This window comes from Bos grunniens, chromosome 22, assembly GCF_055505025.1.
Source record: "Bos grunniens cultivar Pamir isolate PY7600 chromosome 22, Bosgru_T2T1.0, whole genome shotgun sequence".
Classification (NCBI taxonomy): Eukaryota; Metazoa; Chordata; class Mammalia; order Artiodactyla; family Bovidae; genus Bos; species Bos grunniens.
The window spans coordinates 34,317,628-34,344,843 of NC_141186.1; the positions used below are offsets into that span (position 1 = coordinate 34,317,628).

Here is a 27,216-nt window from a genome sequence, read left to right on the forward strand (position 1 = left end):
GAGTCCCTTGGACTTCGGGGAGATGCAGCCAGTCCTTCCTAAAGGAGATCAGTCCTGAGTGTTCATTGGAGGTACTGTTGTTGAAGCTGAAACTCCAGTACTTTGGCCACCTGATGCAAAGAGGTGACTCATTTGAAAAGATGACTCATTTCCTGATGCTGGGCAGGAGGAGATTGAGGGCAGGAGGAGAAGGGGACGACAGAGGATGAAATGGTTGGATGGCATCACCAACTCAGTGGACATGGGTTTGGGTGGACTCCGGGAGTTGATGGACAGGGAGGCCTGGCATGCTGCACTTCCTGGGGTTGCAAAGAGTCGGACACAACTGAGCGACTGAACTGAACTGATTTACTAGTTGTGTGGCCTTAAATTAATTAAATCTCTGAACCTACTATTTCAGTTTTGGGATTAGGACCTACACCTGGCTTGGCTTGAGTTCTAACCCCTGTATAATGTTGCCTTAAATCAAAAACAGAAAAGCCCTAGAACATGTTCTAGAGCATTTGAAAACATCATCTGACAGTTTAAAAATGGGAGAAACCAGAGATATTATTATATTCTTTAAAATACTCCTTAAAATTTAAACAGTATCTTGTAGGCCTCCCTGGTGGTTCAGATAGTGAATAATGTGCATGCAATGCAGGAGACCTGGATTGGATCCCTGGGTCAGGAAAATCCCCTGGAGAAGGGAGTAGCTATCCACTCCAGTATTCTTGCCTGGAAAATCGTATGGACAAAGTAGCCTAGCAGACTACATATAGTCCACGGGGTCTCAAAGAGTTGGACATGACTGAGTGACTAAAATTTTGCTTTACTTCATAGGCTTGTGGACCGAAGCAGGTAGATTGACTCCCTGAGGACTGAAATTGGCATATTGTAACTCTGCTACAAAGTTTGTTTATTTCTGCTCTCTCACAATCAATGAATCTTGCTATTATGAATGGTTCTTTTATTTTTTTTTTTTTAGGTAAAGCACTTCATTTGCAAAAAGAAATTATTGTGTCCGTGCATTCTAGGTTGTTTCAGTGGCTTGTTGAGAAATAACTTCCCAGGTGGTGAACTGGTAAATAATTTGCCTCAGTAAATTGGTAAAGAATTTGACTCGGGTTCTATCCCTGGGTTGGGAAGGTCCCCTGTAAGAGGAAATGGCAACCCACTCCAGTATTCTTGCCTGGAGAATCTCAGGGACAGAGGAGCCTAGCGGGCTGCAGTCCATGGGATCCCAAAGAGTCAGGTAAGACTGATAAATGACATCTCTGAGGTTAACTGATACTGTTATCTTAACTTGGAAGTTTCTATCCTGTGAATCTGGTAGTGCAGTTTTGGCCATAGTTATGAAAGAGCCTCTCCAGAGTGTCAGTAGCTACAGTCTCTCAGGAAGTCATTGAGATTTATAAGTAACATACTCAGTATGTGTGTGAGCATGGTCAGTCGTGTCTGACTCTTTGCAACCTCGTGGATTGTAAACCACCAGGCTCCTCTGTCCAGGGAATTTTCCAAGCAAGAATACTGGAATAGGTTGCCATTTCCTACTCCAGGGTATCTTGCCAACCTAGGGATCGAACCCGCATCTCTTCTACTTCCTGCATTGACAGGCAGATTCTTTATCACTGTGTCACCTGGGAAGTTTTTAAGATACTCTGTCTTTGTAACAAAAGGAATAATAAAGAGTCTGATTAAAAAGTGGAAATAAAAGTTTTTTTTTCTAAATTACACTGCAGTGTATTTCACTGCACAAGTGGTTCTTATAAAGTGGGGACGATTTTTTGTTATTTGAAGATTGAAGTTGTTTGATGTTGGCATTGTTTTGCAAATGTTGAAGAAAATCTATCATGGAAATAATTGAAATAACCAGGGACTCAGACAGGGGATTGAGAGCAGCAGCAAGGAGAAAGCATTGATATGTGCATTCCTGGTGTAGTCAGCTAGTGATGCTAGAAGCTTATTGGCATCGGTGTTAGCTGGAGAAGGATGATGTAGTGGCAATGTTTTGAAGAATGTCCTTTGCCTGCTGTCTAAGTATCATAGTGCTCAACCTTTATCATTGTTAACAGTATGATCATTTTTTCCTTACACCTTTTCTTACCCTCCTAGGAGAGCAAAAAGGAAGCCCTGAGAGTCCTCTTCCTGTTACTACGGTCAGCGCCATGTTGATTCAGAACTGATTGCAGAGAGAGCTAGATCCAAAGCAGTGATAGTCTCATTCAGAGGGTTGAATTGGGTAGGATAAATTAAAAGTGCCCTGAGGCTTGAATGTGTAGGGACTAGTCAGGAAATAATAAGGAGGTCAAGTTTGTGGAAACAGGCCAATTTTAAAGAGAGCACAGTAGGAAATGAGGTCACATTGGGATACTGGGAATTCAAATTGTATAGGACCTTGTAAGCAGGTGGAGGAACGTTGACTTTAAATCTACATAAAAAGAGATCACTTTGCAATGGTTTTATTTATTTGTAACTTTTAAGAAGTTTATTGAATCATGTTTTACATATCATTAAATTTACTCACGTCAGGAGCACAGTTTAATGACTTTTACTACATCAACATAGTCCTGTTTAGAAAATTTTCATCCTCCAGTATGATTCCTCATGTCTTTTTACTGTTAACTCCAGCTGCAGACAACCATTAATCTACTTTCTTTTCCTATAGATTTGCCTTTTCTGTAAATGTACTCATATAACATGTAGTCTTGTTTCTGGTTTCTTTCACGTAATGTGATTTTTTTTTTTTTTGAAGTTCATTCATGTCATTAAATGCATTAATAGTTTCTTTTTTGTATTTCTGAATATTTTTTGAATTAGTACCCATTGTATGGATATAGCACATTTTATCTATTCATTTGCCAGTAGGTGGACATGTAGGTTGTTTTGAATTCTTGGCTGTTGTGATTAGTGGTGCTTGGAGTATTTGTGTGCAGATTTTGTGTGGAATGTGTCTGTTTCTCTTGGGTAGTGTGATGGGCAGAATTCTGACCCCATGACCTTCACCCCTGGTGTTGTACCCATGGGTATGGGACTTGCAATGGCAAAAGGCATTTTATGGTTATAATTAAGGTTACTGATTAGTCGACCTTAATATAGGGAGATTATACTGGGTTAGCTAGGTTAACTCTGTGTGATCAGTTCAGTTCAGTTGCTCAGTCATGTCCTACTCTTTGTGACCCCATGGACCGCAGCACACCAGTCCTCCCTCACCAACTCCCGGAGTCTACCCAAACTCATGTCCATTGAGTCAATGATGCCATCCAACCATCTCATCCTCTGTCATCCCCTTCTCTTCCTGCCCTCAATCTTTCTCAGCATCAGGGCCTTTTCAAATGAGTCAGCTGTTCGCATCAGGTGGTCAAAGTATTGGAGTTTCAGCTTTAGCATCAGTCTTTCCAATGAACACTCAGGACTCATCTCCTTGAGGATACAATGGTTGGCTCTCCTTGCAGTCCAAGGGACTCTCAAGAGTCTTCTCCAACACCACAGTTCAAAAGCATCAATTCTTCGGCCCTCAGCCTCCTTCACAGTCCAACTCTCACATCCATACATGACCACTGGAAAAACCATAGCCTTGACTAGAAGGACCTTTGTTGACAAAGTAATGTCTCTGCTTTTTAATATGCTGTCTAGGTTGGCCATAACTTTCCTTCCAGGGAGTAAGCATCTTTTAATTTCATAGCTGCAGTCACCTTCTGCAGTAATTTTGGAGTCCCCCAAAATAACGTCAGCCGCTATTTCTACTGTTTCCCCATCTATTTGCCATGAAGTGATGGGACCAGATGCCATGATGCCATTAGTTCTGTGAATGTTGAGCTTTAAGCCAACTTTTTCACTCTCCCCTTTCACTTTCATCAAGAGGCTCTTTAGTTCTTCTTCACTTTATGCCATAAGGGTGGTGTCATCTGCATATCTGAGGTTATTGATATTTCTCCTGGCAGTCTTGATTCCAGCTTGTGCTTCCTTCAGCACAGAGTTTCTCATGATATACTCTGCATATAAGTTAAATCAGCAGGGTGACAATATCAGCCTTGATGTACTCCTTTTCCTGTTTGGAACCAGTCTGTTGTTCCATGTCCAGTTCTTACTGTTGCTTCCTGACCTGCAGATTTCTCGAGGCAGGTCGGATGGTCTGGTATTCCCATCTCTTTCAGAATTTTCCACAGTTTATTGTGATCCACACAGTCAAAGGCTTTGGCGTAGTCAGTGGCAGAAATAGATGTTTTTCTGGAACTTTCTTGCTTTTTCCATGATCCAGCGGATTTTGGCAATTTGATCTTTGGTTTCTCTGCCTTTTCTAAAACCATCTTGAGCATCTGGAAGGTCATGGTTCACGTATTGTTTTAGCCTGGCTTGGAGAATTTTGAGCATTACTTTACTAGCGTGTGAGATGAGTGCAATTGTGAGGTAGTTTGAGCATTCTTTGGCATTGCCTTTCTTTGGGATTGGAATGAAAATGACCTTTTCCAGTCCTGTGGCCACTGCTGAGTTTTCCAAATTTGCTGGCATATTGAGTGCAGCACTTTCACAGCATCATCTTTCAGGATTTGAAATAGCTCAACTGGAATTCCATAACCTCCACTAGCTTTGTTTGTAGTGAGGCTTCCACCCCCATGTGATCACGTGAACCCTTAAAAGCTAAAGCGGAAGGTAGAAGAATTCAAAGATTGGAACAGTGAGAAGGATTTGATGCAGTATTGTTGGCTTGAGAATTAAGGATCATATGTCAAGGAAATGAAGACCTCATCCAGTGATTGAATGTAAGGAACTGAATTCTGCCGATAACCAGTGAACTTGGAAGATGACCCTGATCCCTGAATGAGTATCATGCATGTGTGGGTGCAGAGTCGCTTCAGTCCTGTTCAACTCTTTGAGACCCTACAGACTGTATCCCACCTGGCTTCTCTCTCCATGGGATTCTCCAGTCAGGAATACTGGAGTGGGTTGCCATGTCCTCCTCAGGGCATCTTCCTTACCCAGGGATTGAACTTGTGTCTCTTGGGTCTCCTGCATTGGCAGGTGGGTTCTTTACCATTAGTGCCACCTGGGAAGTCCAGTGCATGTCACAGTCCTAGCTAATATCTTGATTTTAGCCAGGTGAGATCCTACCACACTGTGCTTGACCTCAGACCCACAAACACTGTGAGATAATAAATGAATGCTCTTTTAAAACATTATGTTTGTTGCATCTGTTACAACAGCTATAGAAAAATTAAGAAAGTAGGTTCCTAGGATGGAATTGCTGGGTCAAATGGTAAGTTCCTACTTTAGGAAACTTTGCAGCAGTTTTGAATGGAGCAATGAAATGATATTTTGAAAGGATCCTCTGGCCATGCTGAATTAGGCCTGGAGAGGGACCAAATGAGGACACAGTCAGAGTCACAGTTATTACTTTATTGCATGCCCTTCTCTTTTAGAAACGTTCTTAACCTTTATTCTCTTAAAGAACAAATGTTTTGGGCAAATCACTTATGATTGACAAACCTCCCAATCCTTTTGACAAACAAATGTGGGAGAGTATATTAAGTTGAACACCGTCTATTTTGTGCCACTTCTGGTTGCCATGATCCTTTTTAGGAGGAGACAGCCATATACTAAGCACTTTTGGTCTTGTGCCTTACTAGTTTAGGGGAATATTTGGAGTTTGCTCTTGAAAAAAAAATGCTGTGGGGAAGTCTAAAGATGGTGTTAACCAGCATTGGTTAAATGCCTTACTAATTCCCCTTGTATCAGTGCACAGGGATGTGTATCAGAAATGTGTTTATTAGAAAGGGACTGGACAGCCATGTATTTAAAGGATAAAATACTCTTTCGAGGCAGTTAGCATGGTTTACTGTGCAAGATACTGTGGAGGGGGAAAGCTTTGGTTTCAGGAGCACAAACTCAACCAAATACTTGGGATCTCATTTTCAGAGGGTCTTGCCCAGATTTCCTGTTCATGCACCTCTAAGTTTCCACAAACAATTCAATTTTATTTGACATTTATTGGGTTACACTTGACATTTCCAAGTACAGCAGACATTTTTTTTTTTTTTCTGACAACTCAGTTGTGAAATTATGATTGACAGTCTGTAATACTCAGCTCAATTGTGTTCAAAACTGACCAATGGTAAGTTTTACAAGATGAATCAGTTTCAGATTTTGTGATCCATGCATTCTCACCCTACAAGTGGAGCTAATGTTAATTGTTAATCAAAAGTCTGTCTCTGCTAGTGGTCTGGTATCTTAGACTTCATTTCTGGACTCAGTACTTTGGCTAGTCTGTATATATCTCTCAGTGTCCTCTGAGGAGCACTTAGCAACTATTGGGTTAAATAATAAATATAGCTACTTTATAGCTTTCATTATTTTTAAATTAATTTATTTAGCACTTTTCTCCCTCAATAAAAAAAAAAAAAGATCAAGTGGAATTATGCCACCCAGAGATTTCCACTATTGTCAGTTTGATTTATGGCCTTCCGGACTGAGGTATGAATGTGTAAATGCATATATATGGTCACAAAATATGGCTTATAATGTACCTAACTATTCATTTCAGTTAAGACATGATGGCTATCCATGATGAGGGAGTAGTGCTCTCCACTGTAAATATATACAAACTCATTATTAGCTGCAGTTTACTTTATCTAACCAATCCTGTTTCTTAGGCATTTAGGATGCCTTTTTCCCCCTTTGATGAACACCCTTGCTGTGAATATCCTTAGTCTGTATATCCTTGTTCACTTAGGTGTTATTGCTGTAGGAGTGGAATTGCTTGTTTCTGAGTATATGATCCTTAACTGCCTGTAAAATGTACCAGGGAGCCCCTTTGGAGGTATCTTGGTTTGGGATTTAGCCACAATAAATTTATTAAAATCTATTCAGATTTTTTCCCTCTTAACTTTATATTACACACAGTTGAATGATCAGATTTTTTTTTTTTTTTAAGTGATGAGAAATAAAACCTTTTGTTCTGAAGGGTGAGGTATTAAGCAGTGATTACTGTGTCAGTCTCATCCAATTTGAGGTTTCATCTCAGAAAAACAAAGTTCTCCGAGCACTTGGCATTAATTAAGTTAGGTGTAGAGAATATATCTCTCACTTAAATTAATGCCACTTGACATTCTAAATTCTTCTACTCTTAATCTTGTAATTGCCTCATTTTGCCCTGATTTATAAATTGTGAACTTGGATCCTTTATCCTACTGAAAACTCAATTGTAAAAGGATCTGTTAATGAGAAGCAATAGTTTTATTTTCCGCTTTAATATACATTTGGATGTTACATACAACTGAAACTTCTAATTACTTCTTTTAAAGAACATTTTAGGATTTCATAATTTGAGTTTCAGCCTTTGGAAAACATCAAATCTCAGAAGGTACCTTGGACGAACCTTAGGATTTTCTGTAAGGGCAGGAATTCTCAGACATTTTCACAGAGGCTCAGCCTCCCCTGTACCTCCCCATGCTGTGGGCCTGAGTGAATACTTGTCTCTTCTGAGGCTCAAGCTGAATCACACCAAACCTTCTGAGGCTCAGGCTCCTCCCACCAACTTTTGGCAAACTTTAACTAGTAAGAGAAAGGAGATGGAAGACAGAGGAAGCCTGCAGATAAATCTCTTGCTCTGCTTTTCTGCCCCATCTCATCCCTTCCTCCTCCCACATGGCCTGTTCCCAGACACAGTGATACCTGTGGCCTCTCTGGAGACATCCATTCTCCATGGCCAGCCATCCAGCTGAAGCACTGGCCACCTTGGCAGCTGCCACTTTGGATGCCTTTCCCTCATGCCTACTTTGCTGCCCTGTTCCTCTCACCCTGGCTACCCTGATATTCTGCCCTCAAATACAAAATACACTTCACATATGTTTTAAAAAATACACTCTTGTTTTTTAGATAAGCCAGTCTAAGAAGTTTTGAAAGCATAAAATGTCACCATTATTTTGTGTAAATATTTATTAAGTTACTAGATAATTTCTACAGACACAAGCTCTTATTCTTGATTAGGGGACTCAATATTTTACCTCTTATATACAAAAATAGCCTTTAAAATTGCATATGTATGAAATTTATATTACTGTGTATTGATTATATTATTGATTTTGTACTATTCATTACAAATAGTGTATATTAATTGCATATATAATTAATTGTATAGCAATGTATATATTAACCATCTTAATGAAAAGTAGACTTGTGATTTTGAAGTGGTGTAACCTAATAATATTATTTTATGACTTTATCAGAAAGAAAAGCACAAAGAGAAAGGAAGAGTAAAAAATAATAACCCCCTGGTCTTTCCTTACCCCATTCATTCTCACCAAGGTCTGTTCAATTGGTTGGTGATTTTTTTTTTTGAAAATCACATTTGATGGGTCATTCTCCTTTCCCTTCCTCCAGTTGTTCTTAAGATAGAGAACTATCTTTTAGTTTTGGCCATTGGTTCTTTGGGAAGATGGAGATTTGATTCTATTACTTAAGATAAAACAGAGAAAGTGTATATAAAATATCTAGCATAATGGCTGGCTAGACTGTAATGTGGCTGGCCCTCTAGGGTAGAGCTGTGTCTGGCCACCCTGATTGCATAATTCTCTCTCTTCCCATTCCTGCCATTACTAGAAGAGAAAGATCCAGACAAAACAGAAGCTTTGGTGCAGCTTCTTGACAGTCAGATTTTTGCCCTGAGCATCAAAAGAAGTTATTTTAGGTATCATTGATTTTAATGCCACCAAGTTTTGAGTTTCTGCTCTCTAATAATAGTAAGTCTTTTAGTTAGCATTTAGTAGCTGCTGCTGCTGCTGCTAAGTCGCTTCAGTCGTGTCTGACTCTGTGTGACCCCATGGACTGCAGCCCACCAGGCTCCCCCGCCCATGGGATTTTCCAGGCAAGAGTACTGGAGTGGGGTGCCATTGCTTTCTCCGATTTAGTAGCTATGAAAAGGTAATGTTGAAGTCCGATTTTCTTCTCACATGTCATTTATTTTCCATGTGTTTTTTACTTAATCTCACTTAATCTAACTTTTTCTAGCTATTAATTCTACTTAAAATTAATAACCAAATTGTTCTGAGTCCTAATTCTTTTCTAATAAAGAGTATACCTTGTTCTTATAAAAGTCTTTATTTTTGATGTTAGATATCTCAAAGTATATTGTTTTACTTTTGTTTATGTTATGGTCACCATGGGCTCTTTTTCAACTGTTCTTTAATTTTCTCCAATGTAAACTCCCTTCTTAACAGCTTATTTTTAGCACAAAGTGAGCTTTACTCTTAACTGCTGTAGTTACCTTAATTCTTTACCATCCAACTGGGTTGGGTCTCTCAGGTGACATCCAGTGTGAGTTTTTGTCTCTCTTTAAAATCACTGTTTTGTATTGTTAGTGAAAGTTCATTTGATCAATTTGGTTATTAATCCTTAGAATGGATAAACCTTCTCAACCTGTATGCTCTACCTCCTAACCCAGTTGGTATGAGATATTTATATTTAGTTGGCAGGGAGAAGTAACTCTCAACTGAAATTCTCTAAAATCAACAGTTGGGAAAAATGAGGCACTCAATAAGATTCTTTGAGGAGGTTTCTTTTTTTCTTGAGATAGTCTCCATTGTACATAGCACAGCAGTTTTCTCAAGCAGAGGATGTTCTTGACATTTTACCAAACTGTCGCAACTCCTGAAGATTGCTCTGGAAATTTAAATATGTTTATCTAAATCCATCTATTTACTATTTAAAGAGGAGAATGTTTCAACACATTTGTGAATGGGAAACACTTTTTAAAACTCTGTTAGATTCTAGAATCAGGAAAATTTCCTGTCTACCGTTTTCCTCTGAAAAATTTACAGATTATTTAGTAGAACACACTCCAATATTATTGCCTGGGAAATCCCATGGAGCCTGACAGGCTACAGTCCACAGAGTTGCAAAGAGTTGAATATGACTGAGTCACTAAATAACAACATGAAATGCTTTGGTGAAATGTTTTGCTTTGTACAAACCGTATCCTAGCATAGTTTGTTTCTTCCTTCAAAGAGAGGCCCTGGGTTATGAATGAACGTCTCTGTAAATTCGGTGAATGTGTCATGAAAACAAGAATTGATCTGTGATTTTGTTGAGTTTTGTTCTCTGCTATTCTGTTGATTGGTAAATAATCAGGTTATTTATAGTTATGGTCACATCCACATACAACTTTGGTGTCAAAATAGCAAGGGAACACATTTTCCCTTTAATTATTCATTTATTCGTTCTTCTGTGTGTTCCTCCACTTGCTTTTATACATCTATTTGTCCATCTTTACATCTGTTCTATTATCCATCCAAAACATATGAGTTAACACACATCCAACATGCCAGGTGTGGTGTTAGGTTTTTGGACTTGAGAGGGAAAAGTTATGCCTCTTGTCTGAGGAGTTCACTTTATAATAGAAGGTGGTGGGAGAGACAGAGCCAGAAGCAAACAAATTAAACCTTTTTTAGTTCTCAGATAGAACATGCACAGGTTTGTGCCCTTAATCATTTCAAGTATTGATCAATTTGTAATTTTCTGGGAGATGGTCTTATAGTAGGGAGTTGCTTACCTGTTGGTTAACTTTAACAGGTGCTTATGTTCAACTGACTGCCCATCAGTATCATTACTGAATTGCTTGGTTTATTTTCTTTGTCATTGCCTCTAAAGTATTTCTCATGTGTGATATAAACTTTGTTTCTTGATATAAAATGGACACCAGGAAAATCTACTATGTGTGATGGTACTTAAGGCAAAAAGGGGAAAAAAGGGTCATGGACAGAGAAGACAAATTTTACATAGAAATAATTTTTTGGCAGCTCATATTTATGACACCAAGAAGTCATCTATCTGTTCTGCAACAAATTAAGAAGAAGCTGATTTATAAACCTGATTTTCCCAGTGTTCCAATCATTAAAATTTTTTTTTAATGATTTCATCATACAAGGAAGATTAAGTGACATATAGTGAACATTAAACCAGTGCTTACTTTGCTCCAAAAACTTTGCTAAATCATTTTAATATATGACTTTATCTCTTCTGTAAATAATTATGAGGGGTAAATTGTAATCACTAGTTTCATTTTACAAATTAGGAAATTGAGGGCCAAAGGTTTAGAAGTTTGCCCAGTGTCAAACCATGGTGGTTTATATGAAATGGGCATTTGAACACTGACCCTTGGAATTTAGGTGCTGTCTCCTCAGTCTTTCTAGAGTTGTCATCTCAGATCTGGGGTTTCACCCTGAGACTCTCAAGGGTCTAAAGAGGGGTTTTAAAAATTGAGACCATTGACACTTTGGATTGGGTAATTCTTTGTTGTGGGGGTGTTGCTGTGCTTTGTAAGATGTTTAGTAATATCCCTAGCCTCTACTCCTAGAATTTAGTAGCATCCCTCAATTGAGACCACCAAAAATGTGTCCAAACATTGTCAGATATCCTCTGAGGGACAGAATCACTCTGAGTTTAGCTATTAGTAGCTATTAGGTTACATTGTGCTGTGGTATATACTGAAGGAAATCATAATTAATGGTTTTGGGCACTTTGAAAAAATTGTTACTGCAGTGGTAATATCTGAAGCTTCATTTCTACCTGAGGTTAGCCAAAGTGCAGAATTAGAGGGTACAGTCTCCAAGAGTGTCTTTAATTCTGACACCAACTTCCAAGTTTGGAGGTTTCCAGAAACTACTCTCAGATTTGTTGGTTTGCTAAGAGGACTTGTAGATCTCACTAAAAGGTGTTAGGCATACAGGGAAAGGATATGGATTAAAAGCAGGCAAAGGAAGACATGAATAAAGCAGAGTTTGGGAGGGTTCCATACATGAAATTCCTTGTCATTTCCCTATAGAGTCAGCACACATTACCATCCCAGCATTAATGTGTGATGATGGCCTCAGTTTGGCGGTCAGCATTTTTATTGAAGCTCCATTGTGTAAAGCTTAGTTAATTAGTTGTTTGGTTCCCCATGTGTTTGGTCTCAGCTTCTGTGTGACCCAGATCCCCGACACTGAATCATATTGTTGGTTTTTCTGGCATGGCCAGCCCTTATCCAAGACAATTCTAACAACCTGCCTCCTGAACAAAGACACTCCATCAGATATGACAGATTACTTCCTGGAAGCTGAAGACAATACACAGACCGCTCTTTGGGCAAAGCCAAACTTAACAACAGAACCTCTGAGAAAATGATGGCATGTACTCTTGTTGTCGGATGGCATGTATTCTCAGCCATTAGCAATTTTGGGATAGAGTAAATGGCAGGCGTCTTGGTTTACTAGGTCTGCCACAATAAAATGCTGTTGACTGGGTGGCTTAAACAAGAGCAATTTATTTCTCACATTTTTGGAGGCTAGAAGCATAAGTAAGAGTGAAGTGTTGACAAGGTTGATTTCATTCTGAGGCTTCTCTCTGAAGCTTACAGAAGGTCACCTTCTTACTATACCCTCATGCAGTCTTGTCTCTGTGCCCACCCATCCATGGTGTCTTGTTTTTATAAGGATACTAATCGTAATGAATTAGGGCCCTACTCTCATGGCTTCATTTTAACTTAATCACCTCTTGAAAAGCCTTATTTCTAAAAATGGTTGTTTTCTGTTGGACTGGGCTTGGAACTTTAACATATAAATTTTGCCAGGGACACAATTCAGCCTCTGACTTTCTGTCCTCTAGTCTTCCACACCCCCAAATTCATGGCCTTCTTTCATGTAAAAGATACATCCCATCAACCCCAAATGTATTAACTCATTCTAGCATAAACGCTAAGACCAAGAATTCATTTAAGTATCTGTATCAGCCATGAGTGAGACTCTTCATAATGATTTATCTTGAGGCAAAATTCCTGACTCTGAACCTTTGAAACCAGGCAAGTTATCTTCTTCCAAAACACTATGGTAGTACAGGCATAGGCTAGAAGTTCCCATTCCAAAGGGAGAAGTTGGAATGAAGAAAGGGATCATGGTTCCAAGCAAATTCAAAACCTAACAGGGCAAATTCTTTTAATGGTCAAGAATAATCTTCCTTTTAATGGTCAAGAATAATCTTTTGATGATGCCCTGTCCTCTGAGCCCACTCGAGTGGCAACCCTGTCATTTGAATTTACGGGGGCAGCCTTGTTGCTCTCTCAAGGATGGGCAAAAGCTTTGCCCCAACTATTCCTGGCTAAAGTAAATATGATTACATATGAAAAATACTGAGTTTTCCTTGATCCTTATATGCTTAAAAGCTGCAGTCAAGATGGGTAGGTAGGCATCTTAACAGACAGTTGTAACAAATTAATAGTAAGTTCCATGAGTGCCAGAGAGATTTTGTAGTAAGAGTTAAAAAATTCTCATCTAGGATATCCTTAGGAATATTTTGAGATTTTTATTAACCTCATTTCTTATAAGAAATGATCGAACTAATGAATCATGAAAGGAGATAATTAATGCATTTGCTTTAGTAACTTTGATAATTTCTGGACCCCATGTAGGTTTAGGGATCATAATTGGAAAAATTCGACAGTCTGGTCATCATTCCTAAGTATGTTTCTAATATAGTTTTAGCTTCCATAATCTTTGTTCAGATTTAGAAATGTTTTCCTTAAATAGCTCTAAGTTTGATCTGAGTGCTTTCAATATTTATTTTTAAAAGCTTGCTGCTCTTCGAAGAAATAGGCCAGATAATTTTAAGGATTCACACTTTGCAATCAGAAAATATTTGTGATATTTCCTTAAAAAAGAAGTCACTTTTCCCCTCAAAAGCTTGCCCATGAATGTTTATAGCACCTTATTCATAATTGCCAAAACTTGGAAGCAGCCAGGATATCCTTCAGTAGATGAATGGATAAATAAACTGTAGAATATTCAAGACAACACAATACTTTTTAGCCCTAAAAGGAAATGAACTATCAAGCCATGAAAAGACATGGAGGAAACTTAAATACATAGTACTAAATAAAAGAACTCAATCTGAAAAGGCTATATACTACATGATTCCAACTGTATGACATTATGCTGCTGCTGCTGCTAAGTCGCTTCAGTCATGTCCGACTCCGTGCGACCCCATAGATGGCAGCCCACCAGGCTCCCCCGTCCCTGGGATTCTCCAGGCAAGAACACTGGAGTGGGTTACCCTTTCCTTCTCCAATGCATGAAAGTGAAAAGTGAAAGTGAAGTCGCGACCCCATGGACTGCAACCTGCCAGGCTTCTCCGTCCATGGGATTTTCCAGGCAAGAGTACTGGAGTGGGGTGCCATTTGCCTTCTTTGGTATGACATTATGGGAAAAGCACAATTTTGGAGACAAAAGATTAGTGGTTGCCAGGGTCTAGCAGGGAGGGAAGCATGATCAGATGGAATACAAAGGATTTTTAGGGTGATGAAACTATTTTGTATGATACTATGATGATGGAAACATTTGTCTAAACTCACAGGATATATCCAACACCAACAATAAACTCTAATATAAACTATGGACTTGGAGTGATTATGATGTTTCTCTTGATTGGGTTCATCAATTTTAACAAAGGTAGTACTCTGGTTGGGAATGTTGATAACACTGAGGCTGTGTATGTGTAAGGACAGGAAGTATATGGGAAATCTCTGTACCTTCTGGTCAGTTTTACCGTGAACCCAAAACTGCTCTAAAAAATAAAATACAGTTAAAAAAAAGAAAGAGAAGAGAAAGAAGTCACTTAAGCTTTCTGTAAGACCAAAATGGAAAGCATTTTTTTCTCAAAATTTTCTCTCATTTGCCTCTTTTTGTGTTGCTATGGAATCTCAGGCTTACATTAGGAGCAAAGAATCATATTGATTTTTAGACTTTATTTTTCATTCTTTACTACTTTAAATTTTATTTGATGTTTTTCCTTCAGAGTTGTAGCTGGCTGTGTTCCACCATTTGTTGGAAAACTACATCCAGCCCTTTTTTTCTCATTTGAGGGATCCCTTTGGATTCTCCTTACTCTGTTGCCTTTTGTGTAACATAAATACCATTTTTTTTAACATATTTAAGCCCAGCAGTGATTTTTTCCCCCTCAAATTAAAAAATGTTCAGTGACTCTGATACAGATTCTTTTGCGGCCATAGTCTCCGTCTTAGGTACAATAGTTAGGGGAGACTGGCCTCTACGGTGCCCATGCTTTGCATTTCGATGGAGTTAATTGTGCCTTCTATTCCTGAAAGAGCTAATCAACACTCGTTTTTCTTCTGTTCTGAGGTGGCTAATAGTGTTGTCATTATCATCTTTTCTTTTCTCCTTTTCACTTTTTGGTGTTACGTCAATTGAATTAACTTTCCCGAGCAATAGTTCCGAAAGCATTTTCTCAAGAACAGAAAGACAGATTTTCTTTGTGTATAAATAAAGAAGATGGTTTATGCTAGGGGAATAAAGAATCTTTTAATAAAACATTGCCCCTCCTCTACTTTGGTTCAACTGGGAAAAAATCAATTTTAGGTTCAAGTGCAAAGAAAGATCAAAAGAAAAAACTGACAGTCTCAACAGAGGGCAAGCTGGGATGCTGGATTTGAGTCCCATCTCTCTTGGTGGACTTTAAGCAAACTCTTTCCAAATGGAATAAATTAAAAAGAGACTAGAATTTCCTTCACTGGGAGTGGGAATAAAGAGTGATATGAACACAAAGATTGTCAAAATGTTTTTGGATTACTCTTTCAGTCTTGAAACTCTTGACAAAAGAAGCATAGTTCTGTCTTAGTAAAATGCAGTACTATGTTATATTTAAAAGTATAATTTCATTGATACTTCTTCCTCCTATGCAGAAGACATTAAACATATTGCAGTTATGAGGCATTAAAAATGAAGAGTGTAAGAAATTCATAATTAAAAATGTAATCATTAATCTTTAAAATCCTAGATAATAATTGTATCTTTCAGATTTCTTAAAAATTCATTGTATTTGCTATGAAGAGAATCATAGTGGCTCATTTGTGTATGTGTTTTTAATGAATACAATTCAATTAAAAGTAGAAAAAGTATAATAGTGGATGATTGTGGAAAAAGTGTTACTTTGCAGAAATCTAGTATAATTATCTGTTAGGGACATGCACTTTTTACTTTAAAAAAGTACATTATTTTCAGAATTTCTATAAGTAATGCTTGGTCTTGGTAGAAAAAATTTGAAACCAAAGAGAATTATGAGGAAAGAAGTAGGACTTACTCATTTATCTTGTGCACTGACAGATAATAATTTAGTTGGTCCCTTTTGTTTTTCTGTATGCAAGTATATACATATATTAACTATTTTCAAATAGCCTTGTTTCAGAAAATTTGATCATAGTTTATGTAAATTGTAGTCTTTGTATATTAACATGAAAGTGAAAGTGAAGCTGCTCAGTTGTGTCCAACTCTTTTCGACCCCGTGGACTGTAGCCTACCACGCTTCTCCGTCCATGGGATTTTCCAGGCAAGAGTACTAGAGCAGGTTGCCATTTCCCTCTCCAGAGGATCTTCCTGACCCAGGGATCAAACCTGGGTCTCCCACATTGTAGGCAGATGCTTTACCATCTGAGCTACCAGGGCTCAGATGTATATTAACATCTGAAGTACTGTATATTAACATAGTATACGAGAAATGTCTCTTGTTAAACAGTTCCCCTGAGTGTAATTATAATAATTATAATAAAGTCCATCAGTTGATGAATTAGAATTTTTTAAACCATTTTCCTCCTGTAGCATTTTCAGATTGATTTCTCTAAATTGACTCTCAATTTACAGTCTGAGGGGTAAAGACATAACTTTATAAGGTCAGAGACCATTGGAATGTTCACCATCTTCAGAGAATCAAAAAATTCATTAAAGAGGCTCATCAGCTGCCTGACATTGGAGCATCTCCCTACAAATGCTTGTTTTAAGTTGAAATCTTGTCTTGAGTGGGCAGGTGTGTGGTTCCTTCCAGCAGGCTGTGCTCTGAGTGAAGGAGCCAAGGTTGTCACCACAGTAGTTGGAATAGAGTACACCTCTGTAAAGCAAAGATAAGAGAAAGGAATGGTTTTCAGATATGATAGACAGCTGAGGTGGACAAGAATTTTACAGCATTTCTGGTTTAAGCAGTGAATAGGCTTTGTGGAACCATGGAGAACATTGAGTGATAGCTGCCTTGTAGGGTTTCATTCACCCTCTGTCACACGTGCATTCAGCAGACCTGTTTTGAGTGACTGAAGCATGCCAGGCACTGGGGAAGGTTCTGGTGACAACCACGAATGAGGCATAGTTTCTGCACCCAAGGAGCTCCCAGTTTACAGAAGGTGACATAACTTTAGTACAATGAGAGAAGTACATAGTAGAAGTATGGGTAAGTTATTGTGGGAAGGTGGAGGATTACAAACCTTAAGCAATTGGAAAGACTTCTCTGGGACAGTGGAATTTCTCATGCTGATTAATTATGAAGGGTATTTTTTTGTATACCAGTCTTAAATGGTTTGGACTTGAGCCAGCAACCAGTGATACATGTTACATTTTTAGAAACATGGTGCATTTGTATTTTATTTATTTAATTTTTTAATAATTTTATTTTTTTTTAAACTTTACACAATTGTATTAGTTTTGCCAAATATCAAAATGAATCCGCCAAAGGTATACATGTGTTCCCCATCCTGAACCCCCCTCCCCATACCATCCCTCTGGGTCGTCCCAGTGCACTAGCCCCAAGCATCCAGTATCGTGCATCGAACCTGGACTGACAACTCGTTTCATACATGATATTTTACATGTTTCAATGCCATTCTCCCAGATCTTCCCACCCTCTCCCTCTCCCACAGAGTCCGTAAGACTGATCAGTGTCTCTTTTGCTGTCTCGTACACAGGGTTATTGTTACCATCTTTCTAAATTCCATATATATGCGTTAGTATCCTGTATTGGTGTTTTTCCTTCTGGCTTACTTCACTCTGTATAATAGGCTCCAGTATCATCCACCTCATTAGAACTGATTCAAATGTATTCTTTTTAATGGCTGAGTAATTGCATTTGTATTTTAATAACTAATGTTGGATTACAGAGTTGGATGTAAGACTGAAATCATAAAATACCTGGCTTTCACATGGATACCCCCCAATGGATCCTATAATGACTATTAAAAAGAAAATTATTCAATATTCAGTAGAATTTTTATTGCTAACTCTGCATAAAATCAGGAACTATTAAAGAATGTCTATGTCTTTATCAAATAGTTTGTGAAATTATTTGTGGAATGAACCACCCCCACCATTGGACTTAGGACACGAGCTCAGTGAAAGCAAGGACCTTGTTTATTATATTTACTTCACTATCCCCAGCACCCAGCATAGTACCTGGCATATAACACATATTTAATAAGGCAGTAATGTCACTTTCTGTTTAAGATAATTTTGACTCATTCCATTAAGTTCCATTATTTTGATTTTCCTATGCTACAGTTTGAAAATCTAATGCATATTCATTATTTAAAAAAATCCTGTGGGAAGAAGTACGATAATACAAGATATATTTTACAAAGGAAAAATGTTGCTCTAAGGTTACAAATAGCAGTATATGTTTTTGTCAATGATTATTTTTTTTTTAAATTGTTACACTTTCCTACTGGAGTACCAGGATTTCACGCTCTGACTGTTCTGTGCAGATTCTGAACCTGATAAGTTGACACAGGGATGTAAAGGACCCACAAGAGAAGATTTCATTTAGGAAATGCTATTCATTATGGTGAATATAGAGATTATGATTGTGGTGTTTGGTTTCTTCCCAGTTTCACTAATATCTGCCACACCAACTTATTCCTTCCTTATTTTGGCAGACTTCTTTGTAGGTTGCAGAAACTCTAAATCAGGTTCCAATATGAAATATATACTGGAGTGAATACTAGCAGAAAAAAAAAAAAAAAACAACAACCCAGTGAGCCCTTTAAATCAACTCAACACAGTGTCTCTGCTGGAATTTCATCTTTCAGATATAATGTTCCAAGGAGAAGAAATCCGTCCAGAGACTGTTTACTTCTGATGCTGGCAGTGTGCTCTGTTTACAGAAAGGAAAAACGTGAGGTTGGTCAGGTTACATTGCCATTACAGATATGCTGTTTTTCTAGTAGAAGATATTTTTATAATCTTAAAGGTTTCATCTTCTTATTCTTCCCTTTATCCCTTCACACATATTAGTTGACAAAAGAAAACTTCAGGGACAACTAGTACTTTCTTTTCTAGCATCTGCTAGTAGTTGAAAGTGCAGGTTGCCTAAGTACTTCTGCCAGGCCTGGTCAGCCTGAAAGGTAGAGTATTATACATTCTGTTCTGTACTTTGCCATTTTTCCCGGAACAATGCCTTGAAGATCATTATGTTAGGAACTTCTTTATTCTTTTCTGCCAGTTTGTAGTATTCCAGTTTATGGAAGTACCATATTTATGGAACCAAACTTTTTAGCCTAATAATAATATTCATAGCAGTAATAGGAACCACCACCTGCTGAGCACTTAGTTTGTGCCAGGTGTTGTCTTCTGACATTGGGACAGTTTATAAAAGTCAAGTGGTTTTCTTTTTTTTTTTTTGACCATGTGGCTGGGCATGAGAGATGCTATTAATATAATATGTTCCCTACCAGGGATTGAACCTGTGGACCTGTGTCCCCTACAGTGGAAGTGTGGGTTCTCAACTGTGGACCACCATGGAATTCCCAAATCAGAACATTTTGATTCTTCAGCCACCTTATAAGGTGAATGATGTTGCCTTCATCTTACAAGCAAGGAAATTGATGTTGAAAATGTTTGTGTAATTTGCTATGCTCCTGACCATTAGTATCATACTGCTTCCTTTTTACATGTAATTGAGGTACTTGGGTTCTTTGGGTGCACTTTAAAGGACAAGCATGGAGGAAAACCTCCAGTGCTGAAAATTATGCAGGGAGGAGTTTGCAGTGAAAATGTCTGTGCTCTGCTCATCAGCTGTAAGGGAGGGTACTGAAGGGGCAGGGTGGATTTAATGAGCAATGGCTTTTCATCCTCTTACTACATGTTCTTACCACAGAAAATGAAAAGGAAAATGGAGGCAGGCAGTAGGAACAGGACTAAAACCTTGGTGAAAATCACATGTTGGTCTCCCCTAGTCCTGAGGCCTAGCTTTGTGATCTGAGTCTCCTGGATAACTAATAAATAGGGGTGTGTATGTGTGTGTGTGTGTGTGTGTAAGTCACTGGATGACTGATAAATAGGGTGTGTATGTGTGTGTGTGTGAGAGTCTCCTGGAAGACTGATTTTGTGTGTGTGTGTGTGAGACTGATAAATAGGATGTGTGTGTGTGTGTACCGGAGAAGGCAGTGGCAACCCACTCCAGTACTCTTGCCTGGAAAATCCCATGGGTGGAGGAGCCTGGTAGACTGCGGTCTATGGGGTCGAAAAGAGTCGGACATGACTGAGCAACTTCACTTTCACTTTTCACTTTAATGCGTTGGAGAAGGAAATGGCAACCCACTCCAGTGTTCTTGCCTGGAGAATCCCGGGGGCGCAGGAGTCTGTTGGGCTGCCGTCTATGGGGTCGCACAGAGTCGGACACGACTGAAGCGACTTAGCAGCAGCAGCAGCAGCAGCAGCAGTGTGTGTGTACTCTCAGTCGTGTCCAACTCTCTGCGACCCCATGGACTGTAGCCTGCCAGGCTCCTCTGTCCATGTAATTTTCTAGGCAAGAATACTGGAACGGGTTGCCATTTCGTACTCCAGGGGATCTTCCCCACCAGGGATTGAACCCATGTCCCTCATGTGTCTCTTGCATTGTAAGGCAGATTCTTTACCACTGCAGAACCTGGGAAGCCCAATAATTACAGGTTCAGTTCAGTTCAGTTGCTCAGTCATGTTCAACTCTTTGTGACCCCATGAACTGCAACATTCCAGGCCTCCCTGTCCATCACCAACTCCCGGAGTTCACCCAAACCCATGTCTGTTGAGTTGGTAATGCCATCCAACCATCTCATTCTCTGTCGTCCCCTTCTCCTCCTGCCCTCAATCTTTGCCAGCATCAGGATCTTTTCAAATGAGGCAGCTCTTCGCATCAGGTGGCCAAAGTGTTGGAATTTCAGCTTCAACATCAGTCCTTCCAACGAACACCCAGGACTGATCTCCTTTAGGATGGACTGGTTGGATCTCCTTGCAGTCCAAGGGATTCCCAAGAGTCTTCTCCAACACCACAGTTCAAAAGCATCAATTCTTCGGCATTCAGCTTTCTTTATAGTCAACCTCTCACATCCATACATGACTACTGGAAAAGCCATAGCCTTGACTAGACGGACCTTTGTTGACAAAGTAATGTCTCTGCTTTTTAATAATTACAGATATGACCTTCAAAAATTGGAAAATTGGGTTTTGGAAACCTGTATAATGTGATAGCAGACTAGCAACCACTGGGTTTATTTACCAAGTATGTATCGTGTGTATGTGTCTGCATTTTAAAATGATAAAGAGAGGAGCATAGCAACCCAGGATGCACATGATAAACACAGTTATTTCATTTCACTGGACGTTTGTAGCATGAAACTCTAAGAATTTCATGAGTTATTTTCATGGAAGTGGTGGGAATAGGGTGGAAAAAAGAGGGAAACTGAGAGGAAATGATAGATCATTAATTATTGAGGGGGGAGGTGTTTGATCAAACTTGTTTTTTTTTAATATTTATTTTTGCTTGAATAAGAAAATACACTTAATCTTTCGAGCTCATTTTGGTTTATATGGCTAGCAGAGGAGGTTGGATGCTGCAGCTGTTAAGCTTTGTGATATTCTTTTGTCAGCCATGAGAAGATTTTTGAAAAACAGTTGTCAAGAACTTAATATTTGCTGAGTGTGAAATACCACATAAAATATTGTCTTAACATTGACAGTGTTTAAGCTAAAATTAATGCAAGGAAGCAAAAGATATCAAGGAACTGGCTTCATTTTTTTGGTGTTCATCAGTGTCCGCAAGCAGAGGGGTGAATGGCTGTTGTGTTTAGTGATTATTAACTTCTTATAACAAAAAATAAAAGGCATGGTGCTTACAATTTTTGGTCATTATATTTGTAGGAGACATTAAAAAATGCAAATAGCCTCTGGGCATAAGACAAACCAAATATAATACTAAATGACTGAGAAGGTTGCATCATTCCTTGTAGGGAAAAAAAAAAAAAAAGGTTAGCTATCAAAGAGAATTTTAAAAATATTCTCCAAGCATCTGGCAGGGTCAGAAGTCTCCTATCCTAGATGAGCAAAATATACAACTGTGTTAATGTTAATTTGCTGATTTTATGTTTGTGGTGCTATTTTTATATTCACTCTGTGAGTGTAGATGAGGGCAGAAGGGAAAAAAATGGGGCTAGGTGGGGAAAACTTGTGCCTTTTCTAGTATTAATAGTTATCACTGCCACCTAGGACATCTCAAGGTTGTTTAGAAAGACTGGAATATGGAGGGTTTGCTATTTAGTAACTTGAAAGAAGAGTTGAGTTTGTTATTCCAGGGATGTGAGAAGAGAGCCGGGCATGACAGTTCAGGAATGTTGGAGTTACTGAGAGGAGACACTGGGAAGTCACTGGGGGTTATCCTTTAGTGGTGGAGGCTGGCTTACTCTCGGGGGTGAAGGTGGTGATGAGTAGTGTGGGAGTACAGTGCAGTCACCTGCATTGCCCTCACATAGAACTGTGAGGAGGGTGCTGTTACGACAAAGTTGTTCCCACATAAAAATTTGATGAGTTTAGAGTTGAAAATAGTGAAAGACTAATAAAATTGAGGATTTTTACTTTCTGTCACAGTTTATGTTGAATAGTCTTGCTGTGTTTTGCTTTGTTTTTTAACCTTTCAGCTGATGATTCTGCCAAAATTGGACCCCTAGGAATTGACAAAGTTATACCCTATGCTAAGTATAAAAGGGCCATCCCCTTAGTTTCCAGAGGGAGCGTTTCTTTCCCCAGCCCTCCTCCTCTAGAATAATTATATTCACTGCTTGAAAAAAATCACCTGCTTTCAGTGGAACTGTGTATTCTCCTCCTGGCTTGGGCAGATGGCAGCGTTGTTTCATATATCACCTTTTAGAAATGGGTCAGTAGAAAAGTTCTACTACTAGAAATCACTTGTTTGAAAAGGAAACAGTTCTTTCAGCCCAGCTCACTGATGTGAAATGGACAGCCCAGCACTTTCTCACAGCTTCCCTGAGACACTCCACCAGGGGAAGAGCGATGAGGAAGCAAAGAGACAAAAAGCCAGGTGGGACCTCAGCCCTCACCTAGCCACTGCCAAGCTAGAAGCTGGAGTGTCAGGACATAATTGTGGAAAGTGGGGCGTCTTCTTTCTAGAGAGCTACAGATGCTGTTGCAGTTTCAATTTTCTCTGTGGCATTTAGACCGTCTGATTTTCTTTTTTTTTAGTGTCAAAGAATAGAAAATTAGTTTTAATTGTTACTTATGAGGCACCATATGGCTACTCTATAATTCTGGCTTCCCATGGAGCTGCATGTGCATATGGAAAATGAAATTAATTGGAAATCACACCCTGAAATCTATTATTAAGTTAATATAGCTAACAGCTTGTGGGGTGTCCTCATACTCAGCATGATGTAATTGCACATAACAACAAGTAACGATAAACTCATAGAGGAGACCAGGAGGGATAAACAGAGGTCAAAGGGACAGCCTTTAAAAAGGAATGGCATCAATAATGGATGCTACAGCAAACATCTTGGTTCCTCACTGTCCACAAACCCAGGGTACAAGGAAGCAGTTTAATCATGTTCAAATGAATTAATCAGCAGTCTTGTGAATTTCACAGCCAAGGGACTTATTTTTATTTTGCCAACTAGTGTTTTAGCTGGTAGGCTGCAGTCCATGGGGTCACTAGGAGTCGGACACGACTGAGCGACTTCACTTTCACTTTTCCCTTTCATGCTTTGGAGAAGGAAATGGCAACCCACTCCAGTGTTCTTGCCTGGAGAATCCCAGGGACGGGGGAGCCTGGTGGGCTGCCGTCTATGGGGTCACACAGAGTCGGACACAACTGAAGTGACTTAGCAGCAGCAGCAGCAGTGTTTTAGTGAGCTAAGGTCACTCTTGATAGAATTAGTGATGGTTGTTCAAGTCAAAAGTTCCCAAACTTACCTGTATATCAGAATCCACTGAAAAACTATTAAATGAACTCTGAGTCTGATTCTTGGGATTTTGATTGGTTAGTTCTGGGTTTCTGATTTAAGATTGCCATAAGTATTCTGATATGCCTCAGACATAGACCTTGGAAACCACTTATTGAAGTGATAAGCCATCACACATGGCTTGATATATTTAAATGATGAAGCCCACAGTTAGCATGCATTCAGTTTCCCTAATTTGGTTCCTAACTTTAAAACACAGTGAAATAAGTTAAAGGAAAAACATCACCTAAGATTCAGTACTTCATTTGGAAACCTGAAAATGCTGAACAATTTTTTATCATATGTGCTTTTTGTTTATTGGTTTACATTGTCCTTCCCAAGCCTGTGAACTTATTGAGGGCACTGTGATTTTAGTCATCTTGGTGTTCAAGGCTCAGCGTGGCACGAATCCAGTATATGTTTATGGACTATGAATGTGAATGTGAGAAGAAGCAAAGTGTTCAATTTTAGAATTAATACCTGCATGCTTTCTTCATAATAAACATTGGACACAATTGCTATTCATCATAAATTGACATGAACAGATGTTATAAATGACAACACAATTTGTGATATTAGTATTTAAGTGCCCAGCCTTCTTTAGGTCATTGAGGAGAGAATCTGTAGATTTGAAACTAGGAATGATATTTTTTTCCGTTGTCTGTATTCCTTTTTCTATAAGTGCTAGGTCTGCAAACCTAAGTTACATTGATAAGAGCAGTGTCTAGAATTCTAGTTGAGAGACTCATTGATTAGACTTTCTGGAAAAATACAAAGTCCAGGTAGGTTGTTTGCACTTGTGGTGGATCTCTGTGCTTGTTGTACAGGTCCTCCAGGGCTGTAGCTCTGAAAACGCTCTCCCTTCTGTTTTGTCATATACATTTTGTGCTGTCACACGCTCCCTACCTTGCCTGAGTTGTTCTCCAATTTTCTTGGCATATTACTTCCATTCTTCTGCTCCTGCTTAGTTTCTGTCTCAGAGCAGATTTGTGTCAAGAAGCTCTTAAATACTGTGCAGATACTATGATGTTGAAAACACCTTCCTATCTGCCTGAAAATGTTACTGCCTGTGGTAACTGTGACCAGTTTGGAAATAAGGTGGGTTGGAATCTTACTGATGGACCAGAGGAAAAGGTATGATGTTGCTAAAGCAAACAGCTAGAGCAAGACTGTGGGAAGAAGGATTATGACTGTAGAGCTCAACAGAGACAAGGAAGGTACGCAGATACAGCAGCCTGATGTGTGGCCTGACAGATAGGGACCACTAGCTGTCTCTCACTGTCAGGACCCTCCTTCCTGAACAACAGACCTTGAGGTGTTTTTTTTTAATACAGTATTTTGAAATAATTTCAAACTTGTGGCAAATTCTAACTCCCATATCACTTTCACCCCAGTTCACCAGCTGTTAACATTTGAGAGCAAGTTGCAGACACAATGCCTCTTCACACTAAACATTTAGTGGGTACTTTCCACATCATCACCATTCCACCCTCCAAATCAGGAAGCCCTGGTTATTTTTAGTAGAGGTGGCATTTGAAAACCACTTGGCATGTGGCTGTACTCATTATTATTGAGGTGTCATTGCTTTTAGATCATCTTAAGAGACAGTGGGGTACATATATGCACACACACATATATATATATATATGCATGTACACATGTACAAATATATAGGTATGTAAAATTATGTATTCATTCTGCTCTATATACTACACACATTTACAAACACTCATATATCAATAACCATTTCTTTGTCTGTGTATGTTACAAAAGACCTTGTGTTTATGTCAGTAATTCTAATCCAAACCTAGATTCTTTCTAGCCTCCCCTTTCCATGTTTGGAAATACCCTTCTTCAACAGAGAGAAACATGGCTCTCACTATCTTCTACATAAATTTGTTTCCACAATTGATTGTGACCTATGGATATGACCAGATGGAACTCTACTGTTTGACCACCACCTGACACCTTCCAATATCTTTCTAGTTTTGGGGTGCTGTCAGGTATGCTGTTGACCTGTCTGTTTGAGGAGCCTCTTTCCCTCCTTCAGTTAACTGTACTTGTGCTCCAGCAGGAATGTGCCAGTGCCTTCCTGACATTCCTCCTCTCCTCTTCAGCACCCCTTGTTTTCGGGTACCTAGGGGCTACTTAGTGTTTCACTAATAAGCACATGGCTACCTGGAGCAGAGACCGTGTTTCCCAATCTCTGGAACAACTAACCAACTACATAGGCTTATGATTTGGTTATAGCCAGTGGCTACCAATTTGACCATGAAGTCAAAGTGATATGTTGAGGGACTTGTGATGGTTGTGGAATTGTGATACCAGTTCTTAACAACTCTTCTTGGACTTTCTGTGAGAGAAAAATAAACGATCTTATTTAAAATTTCAAAATTATTAGTTAACATTTTTTGGTTCCTGAACAGCTAAGCCTAATTCTAACTAATACTACCTTTGCTAGGCAAGAAAGAAAAAAAGAAAGCCTGAATTCCATGAGACAGTAAAGAATTGTGTAGAGGAGACAAGGACCAAACTGATAGAGGTCCAGTGTGTCCTGAATTTAGTTTCCTTGAATCAAGTGACAACATTTATAGACATTTAAAGGAATTATAGTGGAATATAAAGGATCTTATGGAATGGCATTAAAATCCTCAAACAGTAAAAAGGCAACTGAAATTCCTAAAAAGCTTAAAAAAATCAAGAAATGTAAAACACAAAACCATATATGTAGTCAGTGAAAATAATAGTTAAAGCCCTACAGAAGATGACCAACTTCTGTCTGCTGAAATCAGATGGGATTCAGCAGAGTTAGGTTGGTGGTATTACCTCAGTGATTCTGGGTTACATATACAGTCCATGAGACCACCCTGCTTGGGATCCACATTTCTCTTGGCAGCTATTAAAAATAGTTCCATCCTGCCCATCAGGAGTACATGAAAAATCACTCCCACCCTGACTAAGAATGTAACTTCAATTCCTGTGGGTTGTTACCTGTGACATGGGATCTGAAAAGTATTTCCTTAGTCGTTATGGTATTTTTTAGCCAGGTAGATAGATACCTTAGCAAACAGATGATGAAATTTCTAAAACCCATATGATTAATCCTAATCAGTTATTCATTATCTGTATATATTGTTTTAGTTGATGTGTTTGTAATGTTTAAGAGAATTTGACAT

General features: G+C 38.9%; 1 protein-coding gene across 8 annotated transcripts in view; it reads left to right on the forward strand.

Annotated features, from left to right (window-relative positions):
* The window catches only part of SUCLG2 (succinate-CoA ligase GDP-forming subunit beta), a 296,723-nt gene that overhangs the window by 90,910 nt on the left and 178,597 nt on the right, over positions 1–27,216 (forward strand). For 2 of the 8 annotated variants that reach the window (XM_086366915.1, XM_086366917.1), the window contains exon 3: positions 19,508–19,618. The exons of 4 other annotated variants lie outside the window; for them this stretch is intronic. The gene's annotated coding sequence lies outside the window, so the exon portion shown is untranslated. Of the gene's footprint in view, positions 1–18,709; positions 18,954–19,507; positions 19,619–27,216 lie in introns of those variants that run through there. 2 more of the 8 variants (XM_086366918.1, XM_086366916.1) reach the window with 2 other exon arrangements.